The sequence below is a fragment of the Microtus pennsylvanicus genome, chromosome 4, assembly GCF_037038515.1.
Source record: "Microtus pennsylvanicus isolate mMicPen1 chromosome 4, mMicPen1.hap1, whole genome shotgun sequence".
NCBI lineage: Eukaryota > Metazoa > Chordata > Mammalia > Rodentia > Cricetidae > Microtus > Microtus pennsylvanicus.
In genome coordinates, this window is record NC_134582.1 from 117,100,198 (window position 1) to 117,109,325 (window position 9,128).

The 9,128-nt window shown below is 42.9% G+C and overlaps 1 pseudogene; it reads right to left on the bottom strand.

Annotated features, from left to right (window-relative positions):
* Positions 1-1,334: 1,334 nt before the first annotated feature.
* Positions 1,335-6,111, bottom strand: LOC142849070 (isopentenyl-diphosphate delta-isomerase 2-like; annotated as a pseudogene).
* Between the last annotated feature and the right edge of the window lie 3,017 nt (positions 6,112-9,128).

The window sequence follows — 9,128 nt, forward strand, 5'->3', positions numbered from 1 at the left end:
GTTCAGCTCTGAATTCATTGTGGGAATGACTACCCCAACTTAATGAAGAATTAGGATACTTCCACTTGATGTTTTTAATTTTCAAGAAAATTAATTGCCTAAGCTGGGCATAATGGCACACGTCTTTAATCCCAGCAGGGAGGCAGGGGTGCAGGGATCTCTGGGAGGCTAGCCTGGTCTACATAGTGAGTTCTAGGACAGCCAAGGGTACATAGTGAGACTATTTTAGAAAAAAAAAAAGATTAATATAACTACAGGTTCCAAAGGGTTTGAGAAGCAATGGAATAGAATTCTTCATTATGCAAATAATGAAGAGAAATCAGGTAGATTTTTCTTTTCCAAATTTCCAGATGACTGAATCTTTTAATATAATTTACATAATAAAGATTATGAGTTTTAGTCATTATTAATAAGTATATCCATAATAACATTTACCACACAGATTTACTCCTTGATCTATACTGAAAGACATTAAACTTTGATTTTTGTCATTATTTCATCTGTACAAGACAGGCATTTTGTGCTGGGGTTCAGCAATGACTGAGGTAAAAACACAGCAGGAAGTAACTAACTGATCATGCTCATCAGCTCCACAGATAGTCCCTGTAAAATCTGTGGACCCAATGAAATTTGTTTTCCAAATTAACCCTCATACACCATATGCTTGTAATCGCCAGGCTCAGGTCGCCTGTGAGCCCTGGACATGGTGAGAAGTGAGCACAGCTCCAGAGGGAGAAATGTGATACCACCAGGTCGGGGGTTTAGGAGAAAAGTGACCATTTCCATACATGGCAGGTGACAATTTTTAAGAGATGGAGAGAAAGCCGGGTAGTGGTGGCGCACGCCTTTAATCCCAGCACTTGGGAGGCAGAGGCAGGCAGATCTCTTGAGTTTGAGGCCAGCCTGGTCTACAAGAGCTAGTTCCAGGACAGCTAGGACTGTTAAACAGGGAAACTCTGTCTCGGGAGAAAAAAAAAAGATGGAGGAAAAAAAGGAAGCAAAACTGAGTGCTTGAATTTTAATTTAATACAAACAATGGGAGGATATTAGAGCTCAGTTTCTGTAATGCATGCCATTCTAGCCACGGATTAGTTATGGCCCTACTTTTTGTTTTAGATGTTTTAAGTTTTTATGTGTATGAGTTATTTGCTTCTGTCTGTATATACAGCATATTGTGCATCCCAGGTGTGTAAGGTCCTCTGGAGCTGAAGTTATGGATAGCGTGAGTCACCATGCGGATGCTGGGCATGGGACATCTGTTCTCTCCAAGTGCTCTTAACTGCTGAGTCATCTCAACTCCAATCCCTGCTGTGAACATTACTTTTCCATATTGCTCACAGTCCATATATCTTGTCAGGCTCAATGAATGGAGACACATCCTCTAAAGAAGGCCACCAAGGGAACAGGAAGCCTTCTATGATGGTTCTAAACCATGGGGTGATCTTCACTTCCCCAAGAGCTCCCCTGTCCAGGAGCTCCTGCAGGTCCTCCTGGCTCATGTAGAGTAGCTTCTTACTTCCCTGGCATCTGGGTTCAGCACAAGGTCTTTCCTCACCAGCAGAAGATAGCCAATCTCGTGGTCTCCCCAGATGTCATCAGAAGGACTCTTGTGGTAGATTCGGTTTATAAAAATTATGTCCTTTATGGAAATCTTTGTCAAAGTTGATACAATATTAATTCAATAAGAGAAAATGAGAATTTAGATAGAAAAGAGTTCACAGAGTGCCACACAAAGCATTTAAGCTTTCGTTAAATGTTAGGTAGATCACATTGAAGGCGGCACATGAAGTCCTGGCCATTCACATGAAGACCACGTGTGTACAGGACATGAGGCTAAACAGGTCTGTGTGTTGGGACATACAGGAGTGGGAAAGATTTCTTTTGAGAATGGAAATGAGAAACACTTGAGCTTCAGTACAGTGATTTGTTTCACAGCCTGTCCTGTGGGCCAGACTTGAGGCATTTCCACAGGAAAGGCAGAAGCCATGTTAGCCTGGCAGCCACCCCTGAGTCATAGCATCTTGATGGATGGAATTAATAGCAGTCATGTGACACTATAACTGTTAAACAGACCCTTGAACACATGACAAACTTCACTGAGTCCCACACTGGAGTGAGTACCTGCTCCGAGGGATGCCCAGCTCAGCCTGCAGGCGTCTCAGGGATGCTCTCCTCGTTCTCTTCCAACTCATCGGGCATGTATAAAGGGTGACTAGAACAGGAGTCTGTAAAATGTCCTGGGGAAAATGTACAGCATGCTACTATATTGAATGTGTCCTTTTAGTAAATAAAAAAGCACTTTTCCTCCTGGCCATAGTATATAAAGTAGCTTCAATTCTGACTTGTGTCAGTTCTATTAGAGAAATACTAGAATATAAAATTCCACAACTCAATTCCAGTTGCAAAATGCTTGTAATTTAATGTCCTTGTATCTTCAGTCTGAGTGGGGCTTATGGGGATGGTGCTCTGGTAGTTTTGTCCACTGCTATTCCTCTCAGTTTCCCAAAGCCTAAGTTAGAATCCAGTGCTCCCTGGATTTCAACTGCGCGGCTCACCGGGAAACGTGTACTTGGCATCTGCTCTCTGCTGGTCCAAGAGCTGTTTTTTTTCTGTTGAAGAGGACGACACTGAAGCCTCAGTGTAACAGGCCTGTAAAGTATGTGAGCTTGAGTTAGGATCACATGGAAGTCAACACTGAGTCCGCCTGAGCATTCTCGTCCAGCTCAGGATGGTGGCACCAAAAGTAGCTGGTGCTCCTTGCTGGGATAGAGTCTACACCATTTGCTTAGCATTTGGTGATATTCAGTATTCATTTACCCACCGTAATACTGTGAGTACTATAGTTTTCTTCCACTTGGAAACATAAAAACTGAAGAGCCAAGAAGTAAAATAAGCCATGCTAGATAGCCCAATTCTAAGTCTTAGACCCTACTGTGTGATTCTAAACCTATGGTCTCAAAATAAACTAGTTACTTTTGCCACCCTGTGCAGAAGTATGGATGACTCAGTAGCACAGAGTGACTGCTTATGCCCTGGAAGTTATGATACATGAGGCATTCCCTGAGAGTGCTCTCAATGACATGCCTCCCCACCCCTTCTTCCTGGAGACTAGGTATCACTATATAGACCTGACAGGCCTGGAGCTGGTCTCGAATTTAGAGATACATTTGACTCTACCTGGCATTAAAGTTGTACGCAATCACACCTATCTTGGTTGCAACTCCTGACTCTCCCACCCCACTTCAAGGCAGCAATCACAGTCTATATTACTCAACCCATGAGGTAAGTGTTTTTATCAAGTCAGCAGCAGCAGTGGTACACTTTGGACACTTTCATCCCCACACTGCCTTGTTCAGAGAGTGTCTGATGGCACCAGGCCTGGATGCCCATGGCATCCTCTTCCCAGCTCACCCTTCTCAATGTTTTCCATTAGGTGACAGTTCCTCTTGGTTTCAGCTCCAATAATCTGATCCTGCTTGTCAATGACAATGCACATCTCCTCCAGACGTTTTATCTGGAGTTCATCAAGGTGAGTTTTGCTTGCCTGGGACCTATCTGTGAACACAAATGTGCTCTGTTTTCTATTAATAGAAGACAAGGGAAAAGAGGCAGGTAAGCTTGTAGGCGGAGACCACTTGTTTGTTTCCTGGCTGCCCAGACCTGACATAATCATACAAACTGTATTAATTAAAGCACTGCTTGGCCAATCACTTAAACGTATTCTACCTTAACTAGCTCTTGTATCTTAAATTAACCCACTTTTATTTTATATTTTATCATGAAGCTCATGGTTTACCAGTAAAGTTTTTGGACATCTGCCTCTTTTGGTGGTTACATGGCTTCTCTCTGACTCTGCCTACTCCTTGTCTTATCTGCTTGGAATTCCCACCCTGCCCTATTCTGCACTGCAATAGGCCTAAAGCAGTTTCTTTATTAACCAATGGTATTCATAGCATACAGAGGGGAATCCCACATCACCTCCCCTTTTCTGTCTAAATAAAAGGAAGGTTTTAACTTTAACGTAGCAGATTACATACAACAAAACAGCAAGCAAGAATTATAGTTACAATATTTATATTTATCTTTTATCACAACTAAGGAAAACTATTTTTCAACTCCATTAAAGACTTCAGAGGGATAATATTGGCTAAGTTATCAGGAAGTGCATTGTAAGAAACTTCCAAAACTCTAGACTTGACAGAGATGTCTTGCTGTCTGGACAGTCACCCAAAGTTCTTCTGTAACATTTGAGCACCCATCTTCAGCCTACAGGCCCATAGTATCCAGCAGACTTTTCCATGAAGCAGGAAATTCCAAAGACAGTTCCTCCTATATTAGCAGTTTGTTACTCACTTTCATCTGTGTCCTGCAGAATGTCTGGCAAATTGACAAGGGCGGACTTGTGATGACTATTCTTGTAGTCAACTTGATTATATCTAATCCAGATCTTCGAGTTAGAAAAACACACCTTTAATCAGATCTTTTCAGCTGGGAAGACATAACCTTTAATCCAGATGATTTGAGCTGCAAATGAAACACCTTCAATCCAGATCTTGAGGTAGTGAGACACACCTTTAATGCAGATATTTAATCCAGATAAAATCTGGGCGACACCTTCTGCTGGAAGCCTCTGTAAGGACGTGAAAGAAGGAAGCTTTTGTTCTTTGCCTGCTCTTACCAAGCTAGCGAGTCCATTCCTTCACTGGCATTAGAGTCTACTTCTTTAGGATTCCAGCATATATTAAAGACCAGGTGAGACATCCAGTCTTGTGGACTGGGAAAGTACTATATTCTTGGACCTTCTGTTCACAGGCCCCCATTGTTGGATTATGTGAACCACAGCTTGGATGGATGGATGGAAGGATGGATGAATGGATGGATGGATGGATGGATGGATACAGAGATAGATACAGAGGTAGCTACATGGATAAACACAAACACACAGAGAGGTTCATTCCATAAGTTCTGTTACTTTAGAGAACCCCACTACACACATTTTCTCAAGCTGGCCTTGAATGAGACTCCTCCTATCCCCAGACAGACCACCGTGTTTCTAAGAGAAAGCAGTCCTCCTTGCACAGCGCATCTCTTCATAGCTTGATCCTGACATCACCACTTGTAACGATACAGCAGATCAATTTTTGTGCTGAATAAATGACCCAATCCAAGGCATTTTGCTGGAGAGCAAGGGGGCATTGCTGCATCCCCCATGCCCTTAACAAGAGCACTCTTAGTTATAGGTTTCTGGGCTGACAAGCTTCTCTTGATATCAACCAGTATCTGAGCTCTAGGATTTTTGATGGGACAAATAAGGGTTCTCAGAAGGAAGTTCTGAGGAAACTGCTTCCTCTCAGGTCCCAGATGTATGCAGGACAGACCGTGGGAAAGCAGCTCAGTTAGAGGCTACAGTCCTTTTAAACCAGGAGAAGACATTTAAAGCCAGAGGGTTTGAACATCCTCATACTGAGACGGTAAGGACTATAAAAACAAATGCAGTTCCAGAATTTTAGGGCCTAAGTCCTAAGGGTGGTGATGTATTATAGACTCAGTTTCTAGCCAGCAAATGCCTGTGTCCATAACCCAGAGAGGCACAAAGTTTCCTGGGTCCAAGCTATCAGTGTTCAATCAGTTATTATTATTATTAAGTGGAAAATATCTTTGGTAGGCCTTGAATATGACATGACCTGCACTGAGAAGCCAGAAAACCCTTGGATGTGTGGCTTGGATGAAGAAATGGAACCTTAGGTGACCCAAGGATTGTCAATGCAATGAAAGCAGTTACCTAATGTCCTGCCTCCAGCGCCCCCAGCAGAGCCCACCACCATGCTGTGCCCGGTCCTCTGAAAACCTGAGCCAAAATAACTTCTGCCTATCTTAAGTTGAGTCTTGGCATCAATTTGGGAGAAACCATGAGCAAAGAATTCAAAAACTGCGATGGGTTTTTGTCTAGCTGTGATTGGTCCATGCTCCGTGCCCTTACAAGGAGCCATTGTGAGGAATGAGAGTGACCCACCCATAGAAGGCACCAGCTGGGCCTCGATCTTGCCCTTACATTGCATTGAAGCTATTAGTTGACTGCAGAGTGTAGTAATAGAAGCAGTGGAGCTGCATCCCCAGCACCCCGGCTGCCTGGCTAGCTTATGCCCCGAAATAACAACACACAAACTGTATTCATTTAAACACTGCTTGGCCCATTTCTATCTAGCCTCTTCTAGGCTAATTCTCACATATTAATTTAGCCCATTTCTAATAATGTTTGTAGCACCCCAAGATGCGCTTACCAGGAAGATTCTAGCCTACGTCCATCCTAGGTCAGAGCTTCATCGCGTGTGCCCGAGAGCAGAGCTATCACGTCTGTTGTAGTATGAGCGGGCGGCAGGGTTGCGTCCCCAACAAACAGCAAAAATCTGTGTTAAACTCTCTCTCCCTTATTTTTAAGACTTCTCAGGTTTTTTAAGTGGGTTTAGTTAGCTACACGTCTGGGCGTCATTTGTAGTAATAAGGAGCGGCGGCGGGGCTGCGTCCCCAAACACCCCAGCCACCTGGCTCCGGCTAGCTTATGGCCCGAAATAATTACACGGAACACTGTATTCTTTTAAACACTGCTTGGCCCATTCTCTTCTAGGCTAATTCTCACACCTGGACTAGCCCATTTCTAATCATCTGTGTAGCGCCCCTAGGTGCGCTTACCGGGAAGATTCTAGCCTAAGTCCATCCTGGGTCGGAGCTGGGGCATGGTGTGCGTCTTCCCTGGAGCAGGTAGCATGGCGTCTCTCTCTAGGCGTCTGCTCTGGAGAGGAGAGCTGTCGAGTCTGACCTCACTTCCTCTTCCTCCCAGCCTTCCCTTCTGTTTACTCCACCCACCTAAGGGTGGGCCTATCAAATGGGCCTAGCAGTTTCTTTATTGCTTAAACAATGAAATCAACAGATTGATATATGACACTCCCACATCACACGTCTACCCGGGAGAGGGGAGCATGGCGTCTCTCTGAGGCGTCTGCTCCCGAGAGGAGAGCTGTGGAGTCTGAGCTCACTTCCTCTTCCTTCCAGCATTCTGTTCTGTTTACTCCCCCCACCTATGTTCTAAGCTATGAGGCCAAGCAGTTTATTTATTACTTAATCAATAGATTGATATATGACACTCCCACATCAGCAGAGAACTTGACTCAAGACTTTGGTCTTGAGTGCTTTTTATTTGTGTTGTCTGTCTTTGGAACTGAACACCCATGATCACCACTAAACCTTGTGAGTGTGCTTACCTGTGGATCGGGTTTGTGCCTAAACTTTGACTTACTGTTTGTTTTAGATTTAGTTTGTCCATGTGCTTCAGTTTATTTTTATCACCAACCACTTTCTATTATTCTCTATTCATTTAGTTTTGGCACATTGTACATTGGCTTCGTTCTTTACCTTAGCTTTTGCTAGTATATATTATTGTAGTAATAAGGGCGACGGGGCTGCGTCCCAACACCCCAGCCGCCTGCTCGGCTAGCTTATGCCTGAAATAACAACACACAAACTGTATTCATTTATTCACTGCTTGGCTCATTTCTACCTAGCCTCTTCTAGGCTAACTCTCGCACTTGGACTAGCCCATTTCTTATCATCTGTATAGCACCGGAAGATTCTAGCCTAAGTCCATCCTGGGTCGGAGCTTCATAGCGTGCATGTTCCCTGGAGCGGGGAGCATGGCGTCTATCTGAGGCGTCTGCTCTGGAGAGGAGAGCTGTCGAGTCTGACCTCACTTCCTCTTCCTCCCAGCGTTTTGTTCTTTTACTCCTCCCACCTATCTCCTAACCAATGAGAGCCAAGAAGTTTCTTTTTATTTAACCAATGACCTTCCTCCATCATTTCCCCTTTTTCGGTTTAAACAAAAAAAAAAAGGCTTTAACTTTAGCATAGCAAAATTACATATAAAGAAACAGTTATCAAGTAAAAGTTACAACAATCTTTATCATAACTAAGGAAAACTATAACTATAACTAACTATTCTTAACTTCATCAAAGACTCCAGAAAGATACAATACTACCTAAGCAAACAAGAAAAAAGCAACTTTTAAAACTCTAGAAATGACAGAGACATCTCGCTGCCTGGACAGTCACCCAAAGTTCCTCTGTACTGTTGGGGCATCCATCTTCAGCCTTCAGGTCCATGGTATCCAGCAGACATTTCCATAAAGCAGGAAAATTCAAAGACAGTTCAGTCACTATCTGTTGTGTCCTGCAGAATGTCTCACAGACTCTTTCATGAATCAGAAACCCCGAAAGATCATCTCACCTTAGGCAAGTTCAGCAGTCCTCTCTCTGCGGGTTCTCTGTGTCCAGTTTATGCAATAGTCCAGGCAAGAGCAGTTTCTTGCCCAAATGGCTATCAAACTCCATAACGAGCCTCTTCAATGCCCATCTTCCTCTTGAAGTAGATTGGTGCTGCCAGGAGCAGAGTGTCTCATTGTCATGAAAAGTCCTAAGTTATTAAAACATTTAAAATGCCATATTCTGCAGTCTTTGAAAGATATGAAGAATGTCTATCTAACTGAAATGTATCTCTTTATATCTAGAAAATCTAACTAACATGACTACAAGCTTAACTATTACTGATGATTATCCATTAACCTATATTTCTTAATTATACACTACATATTTAAATGAACTACACAATCACAATACCTTAATCAATATCAGAAATACATATACATATAACAAAATTGACCTTAAATCTCTATCAATAAAGCAAAATCTATATTAATGCAAATTATTCAGTTCTATATCATATCCCCCTTTAAATGTAAAAGAACATTTATAAACCATATTTGGGAACATGGGCGCAGTTTTTTCTCTCCAAACTGCTTCCTGCTGAATGGGGGCGTCGTTAATTAGGTCTTTCATGGTATAACCTGTGAGCTAGTTTCATCTCAGTTGGCAGTTGAGCGAAGCAATTTTCTGAAGGTGTTCACACCAACCCTTCAGGAAGGCATGGTCCATCATACCAAATCGGAATAGAAGAAATGAACAGGGTCTCATCCTCTGTGAAAACAAAAGAAGAATCTCTTTTCCAAAGTATCATATCCTTAGATCCAAATTCTGAAATCATACCCTCATGATATCCGTTCTGGTTCCACTTGGCAGCC